Source organism: Pongo pygmaeus, chromosome 6, assembly GCF_028885625.2.
Source record: "Pongo pygmaeus isolate AG05252 chromosome 6, NHGRI_mPonPyg2-v2.0_pri, whole genome shotgun sequence".
NCBI classification, from domain to species: Eukaryota; Metazoa; Chordata; class Mammalia; order Primates; family Hominidae; genus Pongo; species Pongo pygmaeus.
The window spans coordinates 79,285,727-79,301,185 of NC_072379.2; the positions used below are offsets into that span (position 1 = coordinate 79,285,727).

Genomic DNA, 15,459 nt, shown 5'->3' on the forward strand with positions numbered 1-15,459 from the left:
AATTAGTGTACTGACACAGTCATGTTACTGTTTCTAGGGACTGACTAAAAATGTTTTGACTTCAAAGATAAGAATGAGACAAGAATATAAGCCTGGCATTAGGAAAGATTTGCTGTCATCTCCCTGGGCCTCTGTTAGGATCTTAGCCACCCCTGCAAATGTTTGTGCTGCAATGGATTTTATTTTAAATCTAAGTAAGTCAAGATGCTCTATCCAAAAAATAACAAAAACAACAGATAGGATGTAGAACGTACTGATTAAGAGCACAGACTCAGACAATCTAGTTTAAAATCCCAGCTGTCACTTACTAACCATGCACTCTTAGGCAAGTTAGTCAACCTCATCGACACTTAGTTTTCCCATTTGTGAGTTAGAAATAATAGTACTAAGTTCTTAGAGTTCTTATGTAAATGAGTTATTATTAGTTATCTTCATTATTACCTACTAGTATGTGCCTTTGGACGGGTTACTTAAGTTTTGTATTCCTCATTTTTTCCAATTTTAAAAAATGATATCTAACATTTTCAGGCACAATTTAAATGAGGCTTTGGAAACTCTGGAAATATTACATATATTGTTAGCATTGTTATATAGTTTTCATTTTTGGTTTTGGAATCACTGAACCTAGTATAGTTCCCATGCTCTGTTGGTATTTCCTGAACTTATCCCTCTCTCTTCCAATCATACATGATCTAACCAGCAAACCCAGACTAGGGTGATAACATGACCAGCCTCACTACTTCCACCTCTTCTAGATTTTCCCAAAATCTGTACCAACAGATAATTTTTAGACCCTTTTTGATGATTTTTTCTTCTCAAAAGGTGATTATCCATTTTGTTCTGACTCAACATGGACTTCACATATTTTCACTAATTACTCTGTCTTCCCCAAATCAGTCAACATACACAACACTATTGAGATAATCTACTTTCTTTGTAGTATCCTGACTCCATCATAACTTTGAATGGTGACTTCTGTAATTTATTCTAGGGAATAATGACTTCATCCTGTATTTTTCCATGTAAAAATAGCAACAAAGATTTCTAATAAAAGATTATAGAGTACACATACCTTTTTAAAGCAGAGGTTATTTTTTAGAGCAGTTTTAGGTTCATAGCACAATTGAACAGAAGGTACAGAGAATTCCCATATAACTCCTGCCCCTACACATGCACACCCTCCCCCATTTACAACCTCCCCACCAGAAAGGAATGTTTACTACAATTGATGAACATACACTGACACATCACTATCACCAAAGTCCATATTTTACATTACGGTTCACTCTTTTTATTTTATATTCTATGAGTTTGGACAAATTTATAATGACATATACCCTCCAATATATTATCATAAGAGTAGTTTCACTACCCTAAAAATCCTAAAAACATTCAGTTCTCTGTTTATAAATAAGTTCAACTGTTTCATCTTGAACTCTAATTCATTATCCCTATAATAGAAATACTAATATGATTATCAAAATAATGGATTAGATAAGCATAGTACTTAGAGCCAGACGATTACATACAATATGTATTAAGCATTTTGTAATAACACACTGAATATAAACACTGGGTGCAGTACACAGCAGTGACCCAAACCAATTATACTAACTTAAACCTACATAGTTATTTTATTGTGCTTACATTATTTAGAACATGTAAAATTACTTTTTAAACTCCAAAGCACTCTAATAATGTAAGTGGTTATTATGATTAAACATTTTTAAGATTCTATTTTTTTATAAGTCAGATATTTTTCCAAAACAGAATCTTAATGACAAAACTAAATCACAGTGCATCAACTATACGAACTTCATTACAATCATCTTGGAAGTTTATATGCCACTTCTTATTCCATGCATGTCAACAAGATTTCTAAATTGAGATCTCTTCTCATCATTGCATAAAAAGTTCAAAAACAAAGACTGGTTTACAACCTGTGAGAACAGGAGCTCCCTTCAATTCAGAATAACAACAATGTCAGAAAGAATGTCAGTAGTCCTGTGTTACAGATGCCAAGAAGCACCATGGTTCACAGTCAGCGCCCTTCCTCTTCTGTATCTGTAACGGCATGCTGAGTTTATCCAGAATCTTCTTTTCATTCAGATGATGAATACTGTTTAGAATCTGCCCATCTTCTAGGCCTATTTTACTTTACCCAAATAAAACACATCTTTTTTTTCAATTGATGACCCTTTTGTGATTAAAGACAATCTATAAGTTAAACTGGCATTTAAGTACAGAAGCAATTTTTTTTTTTTTTGAGATGGAGTCTTGCTCTGTCACCCAGGCTGGAGTACAGTGGTGCGATCTCAGCTCACTGCAACCTCCACCCCCTGGGTTCAAGTGATTCTCATCCTCAGCTTCCTGAATAGCTGGGACTACAGACGTGCACCACCATGCCCAGCTATTTTTTTTTTTTTTTTTATTTTAGTAGAGACAGGGTTTCACCATATTGGCCAGGCTAGTCTTGAACTCCTGACTTTGTGATCCACCCACCTCAGCCTCCCAAAGTGCTGGGATTACAGGCATGAGCCACCGCGCCCGGCCCAGAAGCAATTCTTTATGGCAGCAGTTGTTAAACTCTGTGATCTCCAAGACCTCTTTATGCTCTCAAAAATTACTGAGGACCCAAAGGACTCTTACGTCAGTTATATCTGTTAATATTTTTCATATTAGAAATCAAAACTTCAAAACAAATTTTAAATATATTTATTAACTGTTTTACATATTTACATGAATGTTTCTATGAAAAATGACTATATTTTCCAAAACAAAAAGATAGTAAAAAGAGTAGCCTTATATTTTTACAAATATCCTTAATTTCTAGCTCAACAGAAAACAGTTGGCCTTTCTCTTCTGCATTCAGACTATTGTGATGTATTGTTTAGTTGAAATATATTAAAGAAAACGCAGCCTCACACACAGATACTTAGTTGGAAAAGGAAGATGGCTGGGATCCCATCAAAGTATCTCCTTGAGAACTGTTGCTCTAAGGTATATCTATGTTTATTTCTTTTCTTTTCTTTCCTTCTTTCCCTTCCCTCCTTCCCTTCCTTCCTTCTTTCTTTCCTTTGTTAAGAGACAGGTTATCTGTCACCCAGGCTTCACTGCAGTGACACAGTCATGGCTCACTGCAACCTCAACCTCCCAGGCTCAAGCAATCCTCCCACCTCAGCCTCCCAAATAGCTGGGACTACAGGGGCACGCCACCACATTACCTAGTTAATTTTGCATTATTTGTAGAAACGGGGTTTCACAATGTTGCCCAGGCTGATCTCAAACCCCTGGGCTCAAGCAATCTGCCAGTCTCGGCCTCCCAAAGTGCTGAGATGTCTACGTTTCATAATTAAAACATCCTATTGGCCAAAGAAGAAGGAACCGAACTTTGGCCCTGAACTGATTAGGACAAATTGTTGTTAGCACCTGTGTTGTAAGTGCCTGTATTTTGAGCTTGTTTGAAACCTGAGTCAGGACCTCTGGGATTCAATATAGGTTACAAAAAGATGTTTATAAAATTATGTGTACTTGCTATATCCACACAATGAATAAAATTTAGTTTTCTTTTTATTTAATAAATAAGAAATTAGAGCACTCACAAAATGGTACTTCATACTAAAAAGTTAAAAATTCTATAGGTAAATAAATTAGATGGAAAATCTCTTCTTTAGTCTAAATTTTGATAAAAGATCAGTTTAAACTGCAACCTTAAATGAGAACACACGAATTCCATAATTCAGGAAACTACATTATTTTTATTGTAGAAGCCTCATTTTAAGCACATTTTTAAAATCTTAGCAAAAAAGAGTACAAACATCAAGTGGATTTTAATCACCATTTTAGTGGGCACCAGTAATTATTTTCGGCAAATAAAATAAACTACAGCTGTATTCAATTATATGAAGAGTCATTCAGTGAAGGTTTGGCAAGGAAGTTCTAAAAAGCAGGCAGTAAATTCAGTGTAGTACTAACTAGAAGACTAGCTGATGGCATTCTCCTGAAATTCTGCTGTGCCTGCTCGCATGGCTTCAAGGAGCACATTATAAGTTCACACAACAACAGGACTGGAGAATGACACAAGTAAAAAATCAAATGATTTTCCCCTGTAGCTAGGACAATGAAGTTGTACAGGTGGGTGAGGCAATAACTGTTCATCAACAAACAAACTGGCTGACTTGTCTCTAAGCATTTTTTACAAAAGGCAAACCAAAAACAACAACAATAACAACAAAAAACCAGGCCACTGACAGTCAGATAGGGTGGCTTGTGAAATTTTACTCACAGGAGCACATTTCAAAAATCATAATAGATGTCAGTGGAAAAGTAAGATTCAATTTAAAGAAAGTCACTTAATACATACAAAAGTATTTAAGACATTAAGAAACTTTTGCTTTTTATTTTCATCTTTGAGGGCTGTTCATCTGAAAATAAAACAATGTTTAAAAGTATCAGGAAAAGTACAGAAAATGACATGAAAATGAAAATAGCTATTTCAAGTATTACAGAAAAAGAACACCGAATTTTACATAAAAGCTATTTGAGTGTACTTGAAAGCCAGGTTTCCTGCCTCCCAAACTAGAATTTTCCTATTATATTCCATAGACTCCTTCATAAAATATCAATTTGAAAAATAAGATATAATAAAATATGTAATATTAAAACTGCACTGAATATAGTCTTATCTTTCCTTAAAAGTCAGTTTAGGAAGCATAGGAACTCTAGTCCCTAAAGAAGAATATCAATAATTACTAACTTGTGAAATAATTATTTAATAAAGACTTAGTTTTAAAATATGAAATAGACTTTTACTGCTCTGATATTATCACATACCAAACTTTTAAAGACAAGCTATGACTATCATATAAAATCTACCTTTCAATCACAAATACAATAGAAAACATCTACATAGTAATCACTTCCCTACCTTGACATCCCTTACATTAAATTCAACTATATGTGAATATATTTCTGTATACCTTCTCTATCTGAATTTCAATATGAATTTCAGTTCTACTTTTTACAAATCATGAGCCACTCTTATTTGGAAAATTCATAAGAAGAGAAAAGAGGTCAGAAACAGAGAAAGGAAGTATAGCTGATGGCAGAGAGATGGCAGAAATGGTTGCAGTGAATTATTAGGAAAGATAAATGGAGATTGAAGAAAGCAAATACACCCAGGCATCCTCAGAGGGCAGACAGTCATCCGAGACGTTGAGTAAAGGGCTTGTCATGAAATAATCATGGGAGGACCCACAGCTGCATAAACCTGAATAGAGTGAAGGGGAACTGATAAACAGATAGGAGGCAAACATAAGTAAATACGCTGTCGTTCTCTTAATCATCCTAATCAGCCTCCTAATCATATTTCACTATGAAATATAGCACCTTATAGGCAAGACCCATAAGGTCAACTCTGAATCAGAAAAGCACAGACACAGAGCATTTAAATAGACGGGAAGGTTCAGAAAAATACTACTTCATACATCTCTCATGTTCACAAAGCAGCACAGATTTACAAGCATGTAAGAGTGAGCACTGAGAAAGTCTCTAGCAAACAACGGATGGTAAAGGAAGTTGAGCAGGACAGTTTCCAGTATTACTAATTTAAGATATGTAAAATGTCACATAGGTTGTCTGTAGTGTGCTTTGTTTTCTTTTAGCAAATGCAAAAACTGTCACATACCTTCAATTTAAGTTCCCCTAACCTAGTTTCCCCTTAAAATTTTAAGTTTCATAGCCACAAATTTATCTTTACATGAGGTTTTAGGGCTCTAAGCCCCACAGTTAGAGAGAAAATGATACAGTTCATTCCTTAAATATGTATGATAGATTCCATTCCTCCTCACACATTTTTCTCTACAAGAATACAGAACATGTTTATTAAATGTCTAATACACAACTGGAATATTAACCAAATGGCCATACAGATCCAAGTGTGAATTACACTTGTATGACTTTTTCTTTTTCTTAAGAGACAAGGTCTCCCTCTGTCGCCCATGCTGGAGTGTAGTACCATGATCATAGCTCACTGTAGCGTCAAACTCCTAGGCTCAAGCAATTCTCTTGCCTCAGTCTTCCATGTAGGTGGGACTATACGTATGCACCACCACGCCTGGCATTTTTTTTTTTTTTTTTTTTTAAGATGGAGTCTCGTTCTTGTCACCCAGGCCAGAGTACAGTGGCACATTCTCAGCTCACTGCAACCTCCACTTCCTGGGCTCAAACGATTGTATTGCCTCAGCCTCCTGAGTAGCTTTGATTACAGGCACTCACCACCATGCCTGGCTAATTTTAGTAGAGACAGGGTTTCGCCATGTTGGCCAGGCTGGTCTTGAACTCCTGACCTCAGGTGATCTGCCCGCCTAGGCCTCCCAAAGTACTAGGATTACAGGCATGAGCCACCACGCCCGGCCCTTTGGTGTTTTTTGTTTTGTTTTGTTTTTTGTAGAGATGGGGTCTCTCTATGTTACCCAGGATGGTCTAGAACTCATGGCCTCAAGCGATCTTCCCACATTGCCCTCCCACAAACTGGGATTACAGGCATGAGCCACTGCACCCAGCCTGACTTTTTCTTAATATAAATTTTTGGACTTCAGGTGTTTTCTCTACACTGAATATTTGTGTTCCCTCAAAATTCATGAAATGAAATCCTACCCCTCATAGTGATGGTATTAGGAGACCTTTGGGAGGTAATTTGGTATTGAGGGTGAAGTACACAAGAATGGAATAAAATAATCCTCAGAAAGCCACCTTGACCCTTCCAACGTTGGGGAGCAGGGAGAAAGCGCCATCTATGAACAGAAAGAAGGCCCTCACCAGACTGCCTATTTGCCAATGCCTTGATCTTGGACTTCCCAGCCTCCAGAACTCTGAGAAATACATTTACAAGCCACCAATCTATGATACTTTGTTAAAGGAGCCCAGACTGACTAAGACACCCTCCACAGAAGTAGTTATTTACTGGAGTGAGCATCTCTAAATATTTGAATAACTCGTAAGTATCACCACACTTACTTCATTGAGAAGAAAATATTAATTTTTACCTTCACTTCAGGAATTTATTTTTAAGTGTAGTTTTCTGGCTATAATCTATGAATAAATAAAAAACGTATTTCCACTTATATAAATGTATTATTTATAACCCAGAGCTCAGTTTAGAGTTCTTACCATGCAAATTCATCTACTCATTCTCCCTCAACAAATATTTACTGAAAACTTAATATTTGTAAGGCATTATATGAACACTAAGATTACAGAACCTTATAAGTTGTGGTGCGCCAGCAGTTGTGGAATTGAAAAATGTATCTGCCCTCACTCAATATAGCTTTAGGGATAAATGTGAAAAGCCTGGAGGAAGGAAGTAGTCTTTTCTGGTCCTAAGCTTAGAACTAAATCTATTTCCAAGATGACCTTACAGATTGGACCATCACATCCAGGGACCACCCTAGGGATTCAGTTCTCTAGCAGTTTCTAAAGTGAAACTTTCCACTGCTCGTGTTTAGTTCAGTCTGGTGCCACTATTTTTAAACAGCTTAATGATTTTCCTATTTTAGTGTAAGTAAAAACTAAACAAAACTGTACTTCTAATTCAAAAATTCTTATAAAATTCTAAGGAACTAAGGATATTAAATTTTTAACTTGAGGTCCAAGTTTATGAGTGATTAAAGCATAAATATATTTAAGTTTTAAACCAGTTGGATAAAGAATCAATGAATACTAAAAACTAAATCTGTTATGTTATTAAAATGAGTCTGATAAGAAGGAAAAACACAAATGCATTCTCAGAATTCTATTCTGGCATTCCCATAATCAGTGAACTCAGCATCTCTTGAGAGTTGGGGGAACCCAGCCAGGCACGGTGGCTCACACCTATAACCCCAGCATTTTGGAAAGCCGAGGCAGGCAAAGATCAGCCTGGGCAACGTGGCAAACCTGGTATCTACCTCCCCCCCCCCACACACACAAAAACTATATAAAAATTAACTGGGCATGATGGTGCACCCCTGTAGTCCCAGATACTTGAGGAGCTGAAGTGGGAGAATCACTGAGCCCAGGGAAGTCGAGACTTCAGTGAGCTGTTATCAGACCTGGGCAACAGGGTGAGACTGTCTCCAAAAAAAAAGAGAGACAAGGGAGTGAGTTGGTGGAAACGAAAACGAAATCCACAGCCAGAAATGTCAGGGTCTGGTTTTTGGCTCCAAATCACTTTGAGATGAATTCATCTAAAGACAAGATTCCTATTTACCTTACCACTAAATAGTCATTAAAGAAGTGCAGCAGGTAATTATAAAGAGCTGGAGAAAGAAGGTTGAAAGGATGCTCCAAACCAAATTTAAGAAGCTGAGGCTGTAGCACCCACATTACAACTGGGCTACTTGATAGTCAAAACTGTGGAATCAACTGCCTAAACAGGATCTCCAGTTATATGAAATACTACAAAAAAAGAAAAAAGAAAAAAAACGTTTAGACAGAATAAAGCCTGCAATGATTCAACCTCAAACACATTTTGTTAAATCAGGTGGATCTGGTTCTAGAAGTGACTTCTAAGGAAAAGGCTAAGCTGTAAAAACACTGAAAGTCAACTTACAGCTACTTCTCAATCAAAACTTCTACCAGTTTGGTTGAAATTGATGGCAGAAATGCAGCAGGAAAGGCACCATTATATAAACCTTATTTTAAAAAGCACTAAAAAAATTTTCTCTAGTTACTTCAAGAATGGGAACTGTTATATTTTGCAATCTTCTCACAGAAATAAATCTGGCCTATCTATATCTTACTAAATTTCACCCAAAAACACTAATGAAGCATATAGCAATTCAAAATAAATAATATCACATCAGATACAGAACTACCTGTTTATTCTTAGTGCCTGTCAGCTCAGTGTCTAACTCATGGGCATTTAGTAAGTATTTGATTCAGATAACATATTGTCTAGCCAGAACCTGAAGTGCAGAAATTCTCTATTTCTAATTAAAAGAAATGCACATTCTAACAATCAAATGAGTAGTGGGGTCAGCTTGCTAAGGAATCCAATCCAGGCAACTCCCCAAAGTTTTTATTTCACAGCCCTCATGAAGGTTAGCTGAGGGAATATCAAAATTTTCCTCTGAAAACACTTCTGGTCTCAAACAGAGAGTCATTTAAGCAACTGAAAAACTCTGATTTATGCTTCTCAAATTGGAAGATGGATACCCAAGAGTACATGCACCATGTGAAAAGAGGCATAATGACAAAGAAAAAATACAGTAAATCTCCTATCCTCTAGTTTACTACTTGAAGCTACATAATTTAAAGCATTTTATGTTAAAATAACCACAGCTTTATTATACACTGGGTGCTAATGTCACATGAATTTGATAATACCAGCTTAAAAAATTAAAAATGTCTTTAAAGTTAGGTGCCCACCCCAAGGGCTTTAGCAGGTACATATTCATGCTTCTTCCTTCCTGAGATACTTGGAAAATTTTGAGCAGGATTGCCACAAAAGGAGGCCACAATAATACTTCAAAATGAATTTTACATTAGCCATTTTTTAGTTTCCAGTAGGTACCCATAAGATACCTGTTTTAAGAAAATAACTTACAGGAAATGAAATAAAATGGATAATTTATCTGTTTCATAGGTGTTTTAGAAAAAAAACAAATTAAATGCTGCAACTTGTCTGGCAGAATAGAGGATTCTGATATTAAAGCAATAAACACTAAGCAGTTCTTTGGGAAAATAATTAGATAGCAGAAGATATTATTCCTAGATAATAAGGAATATGTTCAGAAAGCCAAACAATCAGCACTATTGCAAAGTGTATCAAAGGGTCAGGTACACATTCCATCAAGAAGTGGAATATGATCGTCAAGATTTTAAAGGGTGAAAAAATAATTTTTTAAATAAAAAGAAAAACAAAACAATCTGACTTATCCTGACTGAAAATCATCTGATCTATCACAAGACCATTCCTACTGACGGCTTGGAACGTGTACTAAGACAGAAGTTATATAGACCTTGGAGCAAAGAGAGGGTGTTTACTGAGCTCGCTAAGCTTAGGTCATAGCTGGTTCCACTTCACATAGTCAAATGCCCAGGAAAAATCAATAAATCTGTGACTAGTCTTATGTTATTCTTAACAGATTTCAGATGGAATGTCTGAAAAGGGCAGCCTTTAAAAAAAAAAAAAGAAGAAGTAGAAGAAGAAGAAAGAAAAAGAGAGAACATCTACATCTTAGTGTGGTTTCACAGGGCCCTACCTATAGAGTTAATAAGGGTAAACCAGTTGGCAAGAATCAGTGCCCACTATTGAGAGGTGACTTTGAGCAGTTCTAGAGGCAGAAAATCTTTACGGAGTGCTTTATTTAGCTTGAGCATGTGAGTCATTTGTTCTGTATGAGGGAGAGCTACTGGCAACAAATGAGGAAGAGCCTTCAGATCAATAAATTTCAGACAGTTAACACTGGTTAATAGCTGGGGAGAAATACACTTCCCTGGGATCAAATGACATCTGAATTTCCACAATTTTACTAACTAAATTCATATAACAGTTTACCTCTTCTCAAATCAGGTCTTGTGGCCAGTTCCAGAGGCTAAGCTCAGCACTTCTAAGAAGTATTTTTTTTAATAGAAAATTAGAATTTTATACTGAGATCTAAAATGATTTCACAGTTTTTACAAATTGTCTTTATCGTGATACTTCACCAACAGACCACATTTGTTTTGGGGTGTTTTTTTTTTAATCTACCTAATAATTCTTATCAACTTTGGCTAAAAGAGTGAGTCTTGTATGAGTTTTAGGAGAAAACAAATTACACTGGTAGCCTGGGCAACATGGCAAAAACCCCATCTCTACAAAAAATACAAAATTAGCTGGGCATGGTGGTGCATGCCTGTAGTCCCAGCTACTCAGGAGGCTGCAATGGGAGGATCGCTTGAACTCAGTAGGTAGAGGCTGCAGTGAGCTGTGATCACGCCACTGTAATCCAGCCTGGGCAACAGAGACTCCGTCTCAAAAAAAAATTATACAGGTAACAGTTTATCAGAAAAAAAAAAAACGGAGATATACACAGTAGGGTTTAAAAGAGCCTCCTATAGACAAAGGTCAATGATTCATCTCACTGTTTCACACCTCTGCCATGGTTGGATACTAAATCCAACCATGAGTGCATAAGATGTAGTGTGCATACTACTGCTTAACTTATAATCAGCATTTATGACCATAGAAGACAGATGTAGAAAAATAAAGAACCTAAAGGTGACACATTGACAGATAATTCCCAACATACATAGATATTAAAGATGCTAGGTCTACATAGAACACAAGTTGTTGAGGATCCTTGCTGAGTTGCATATGCTCAGAAGCAATGTTTTTTTTTTATTCAGGGCCATGGTGTGAGGGGTCAGATCCTGTGAGTAGAAATTCCACTGCCAGAAATTCAATGTGTTACAGCTGCTAGTGCCAAAGAACATGAAAAGCTTGAGTGTTCTTGCCCTGAGACTAAACATTTAGGAAGTTCTATGCCTGAAAGTAACAAGTAAAGACCATGGTTGAGAAACATGTAATAAAAATTAAATGGACAGAATCAGAGTAAAAAAAATCAATGTATTATGTCGAGAAAAGACAGAAAGACAAGGTTAGGAGATTTTTCTCTCTCTACGGCCTTTATTATCTAATAGAACATAATCATTCTGTGTTACAAATGAAATCTTAAAGTTGGCTGGGCTTGAGAATTCTCTATGAGATAAACTGTGGTGGGGAAAATGTTGACAGCAAGTAAACAAATTATTGCACGGCTACCTGGTTGGCAGTAACAGTGATTTTCTCTATTTGGAAACAACAAGCTTCTCAAAAGAAGACGTACAAATGGCAAACAGGTATATGAAAAGGTGCTCAACATTACTGATCATCAGAGAAAGCAAATCATAATTACAACAAGATATCATCTCACCCCAGTTAAAATGGCTTTTATCCAAAAGAAAGGTAATGACAAACACTGGCAAAGATATGCCAAAAGGGGAACTCTCAAACACTGTTGGTGGGAATGTAAATTAGTACAACCACTATGGAGAACAGTAGGGAGGTTTCTCAAAAAACTAAAAATAGAACTACCATATGATCCAACAATCCCACTGCAAGGTGTATCCCCAAAAGGAAGGAAATCAGGATAACAAAGATATAGCTGTACTCACATGTTTATTGCAGCACTATTCACAATAGCTAAGATTTGGAATCAACCTAAGTATCTATCAAAAGATGAATGGATGAAGAAAACGTGGTACATATGCACAATGGAGTACTATTCAGCCATAAAGAAGAATGAGATCCTGTCATTTACAACAACATAAGTGGAAAAAAGATATTATGTTAAGTGAAATAAGCCAGGCAGAGAGAGACAAACTTCACATGTTCTCACTCATTTGTGGGAACTAAAAATTAAAATAATTGAACTCACAGAGATAGAGAGTAGAATGATGGTTACCAGAGTCTGGGAAGGACAGTGGTGGGGTGGGGTGGGGAATGGGGATGGTTAATGGGTACAAAAATATATAGTTCCATACAATAAGTAAGATCTGGTATTTGATAGCACAACAGGGTGACTACAGTCTGCAATAATTTGTTAAACATTTTAGAATAACTGAGGGAGTACAACTGGAATGTTGTATCACAAAAAAATGATAAATGCTTGAGGTGATGGATATCCCATTTACCCTGATGTGATTATTAAATGTGTATGCCTGTATCAAAATCTCATATAACCCATAAATATATATACCTACTATATACTCATAAAAATTAAAAATAAAAAATTACCAATAAGGACAAGAAAAGATACTCAATTATCACTAGTCATGAGGAGAAAAAGAAAACATGCTTCATTCCTTCTTTGGAATTCTCAAATATGACTCACACAGACAAATTTCCAACTACTTCATAGTGCCCCTCTATAGGTATGGAGAAAAATCTAAAGTTTTGCTCTTGTTCAAGTGTCTAATGACTCAGTTGAAAAAAACTCAGTTGCCTTCTATCAACAAAGCATTAGTATTCCAGAACAACTGTCAATAATGGCAACAAAAAGAGAGATCTCAGTCCTCAGAGGGAAAGCTCTTCTTTTTAATAATTGCCATTTTAAGATAATATGAAACATTAACTTTATTATCAATACAAAAACCCACCATAGAGGAAAAATTATTACATACACTCATGGTAACTAGTGCTAATATGATTAGAGTTTATAAGTTTAAACTTAAAATATCACATAAACATCTTACAAAATATTTAAAGAAGGATATAAAACCACGTTCATATAATATTGCTAAATTATTAAAATTGTAATAAAGTCATTACAAAATAAACAAGGCATAAATTTGTGCAATCCACTAAAAGTTATAGAATTTAAACAAACAATTTTTAAAATATAGTAGAATTTCACCTTAAAATAGACCTTAATGTTTAAAGGATGTCTCCTGATACACCGGAAGTTCTAGTTTCATGAAGCTCTTTTGGGAATAAAAGAACTGTCAACATCCAGGAAAACATGAGAGAGAAACCCAAATAAAAAGTTGGTTAACTTCTTCCCCCAAAACATCTTTTCCCCTTGGAAAGTCTATACATTACTAAGCTATCGCAGAATGAATGAAAAGTTTAAGATGAGATTTTCCTATATTATACACTGGCCTTAAGTCTACAGAAATAATGTAAGATAGATAGATAGATAGATAGATAGATAGATAGATAGATAGACAGACAGATATAGATATTTTAAGAGTAACTATTCATATTTACTTAGTAAATGTTTGGTGAATTGTATATTGGAAATAAGAAGCACAGTGCAATTTCAGTAGTAATAGTAAAATGTACTTCTGCTTTTAGAAGAACTACAGCTCCCTGAGAGATTCAAGAATTCAGGGACATATACCTTTGGGGTTCCTTTTGACTTTGGAGTTATACAAGTAATACTTGTTCATTACAGAATAATGAAGTAGATATAAGTAATCAACAGGAAGAAAAAAGATTAAATTACCTGTAATCATATGGTCCTTAGGTAAATGTTTTTCCTCCTACAGCTATTTTAGACACATAAAATATACATAACAAAAAGGTTCACATGAAATATACCATTTTAAAAAATACATTTTGGCCAGGCACGGTGGCTCACGCCTGTAATCCCAGCACTGTGGGAAGCCAAGGCAGGCAGATCACGAGGTCAAGAGATCAAGACCATCCTGACCAACATGGTGAACCCTGTCTCTACTAAAAATACAAAAATTAGCTGGGCGTGGTGGTGCAGGCCTGTAGTCCCAGCTACTCAGGAGGCTGAGGCAGGAGAATCACTTGAACCCAGGAGATGGAGGTTGCAGTGAGCCAAGATCACGCCACTGCACTCCAGCCTGGCGACACAGCAAGACTCCATCTCAAACAAACAAACAAAAAAATGCATTTGCTTGTGTTTTGATGATAAATTACTAAAAGTGGAATTTCTAAGGCAAAGGGCATCAATCTACCTTGTTAAAGCTCCCGATACATATCGACGATTTGTCTTCCAGAAAGACTGTATGAATATAAATTTCCACCAGCTTAGAGGCAGGTGGGTGCACACAGCATTCAATCCATTTGCCTATTTTCTCTGGGCTTTCATTCAGTGTCATTCTTCTCTCTTGGAATGTCTTTTTCCTCTTATTTCTACCACATGGTCTGCAGGAGTACAAGAAAAAAGTTATAATTCTCCTCATGACTACTAGCAGCACCAATTTTTGTCTCTATTCCTGCCCAAATTATTTTCCTGGTGAGGACTAGACTATACCTCCCCATCACCATCCACCACCACCAGTCCCTTCTCTACTTGCTGACTGGCTGCTTTCCAGAGTAAGGGAAGATGGTGATACGTGTGCGAGAGTGCAGAAAAAGGGGGCGAAGTACTCTGTTTCATTTACAGAATAGAACCCCAGGGGTAAAGAGGAATAACTGTTAATAACCACAGTTATCAACATACTGTACTATGTGTAGAAGCTTAGTTTTTTCCCAATCTAACTTCACCCCAGTTTCTAGCATTAAACTGTCACTCTAAGTTTTGGAACAGTTATAAAATTTTTCCTTCCATATTTGCATGAGTATTTCAATACAAGATTAGTCAGGGCTAAACTGAGCTACTAGCCAGATAAAATTTTAACTAAAAAATCTTCATGACTTTTGTTTGGCAGGTGGTGAACCACCTTTTACCCTCCTGAGAAAGAACTCAGTGTATCAGAAAACACTTCAATACCATCAAATTTTAATTCAATAAAGATTAGAATAAATTAGGGATTTGTCAGTCTCTTCAAATACATAGAACAAAAAAGTGTCACTAAAATGTAAAGCTCTTTCTAAGAAAACTTTAGAGATAAAAATCCAATTTACTTCCTCAGTCACTGGATAGAGAATCTATTTCCCAGCAAAATGATCTGAAATGCATAAGATGAGAAAGAAAATAAGCA

At 36.0% G+C, this 15,459-nt stretch overlaps 1 protein-coding gene across 2 annotated transcripts in view; it reads right to left on the reverse strand.

Annotated features, from left to right (window-relative positions):
• Positions 1-15,459, reverse strand: part of UMAD1 (UBAP1-MVB12-associated (UMA) domain containing 1) — a 300,107-nt gene that overhangs the window by 234,791 nt on the left and 49,857 nt on the right. The window lies entirely within an intron of this gene.